The following is a 399-nucleotide window of genomic DNA, read 5'->3' on the forward strand; positions in this document are numbered from 1 at the left end:
TAGTTTGGTTTTATTGTCTTCATCACCTAGTTGTCATTTTTATCCCTGGTGGTCTTCATTTAACTGTTGTCTTTGTTTCTGCATTTGTTGCTGTTGCCTTGTTTTGTTCTGTTGTCATCATCATCCTGTTGTCACTATTATCATTTCTGGTCTCCATTTTACAGTTTTTGTTGTTGTTGTATTTGTTGTTGTTGTCATGATTGGTTCTATTTTCCTCATCATCCTGTTGTCTCTTTTATCATTTGTTGCCTTCATTTTACTGTTGTGTTTGTTGTTGTATTTGTGTTGTTGCCCTGTTTCGTTCTGTACTCTTCATCATTCTGTTGTCTCTAATATCAGTTGTGGTCTTCATAGTACTGTTGTCTTTGCTGTTGATTTTGTTGTTGTTGTCTTGTTTTG

General features: G+C 34.8%; 1 protein-coding gene across 1 annotated transcript in view; it reads left to right on the forward strand.

Moving 5' to 3' along the window:
• The window catches only part of LOC110462964, a 5,388-nt gene extending 4,995 nt beyond the window's left edge, over positions 1 to 393 (forward strand). Inside the window, exon 2 of the mRNA XM_021517253.1 lies at positions 3 to 393. The gene's annotated coding sequence lies outside the window, so the exon portion shown is untranslated. The remainder of the gene's footprint in view (positions 1 to 2) is intronic.
• The last annotated feature ends 6 nt before the right edge of the window (positions 394 to 399 follow it).

This window comes from Mizuhopecten yessoensis, unplaced genomic scaffold (assembly GCF_002113885.1).
Source record: "Mizuhopecten yessoensis strain PY_sf001 unplaced genomic scaffold, ASM211388v2 scaffold10847, whole genome shotgun sequence".
NCBI classification, from domain to species: Eukaryota; Metazoa; Mollusca; class Bivalvia; order Pectinida; family Pectinidae; genus Mizuhopecten; species Mizuhopecten yessoensis.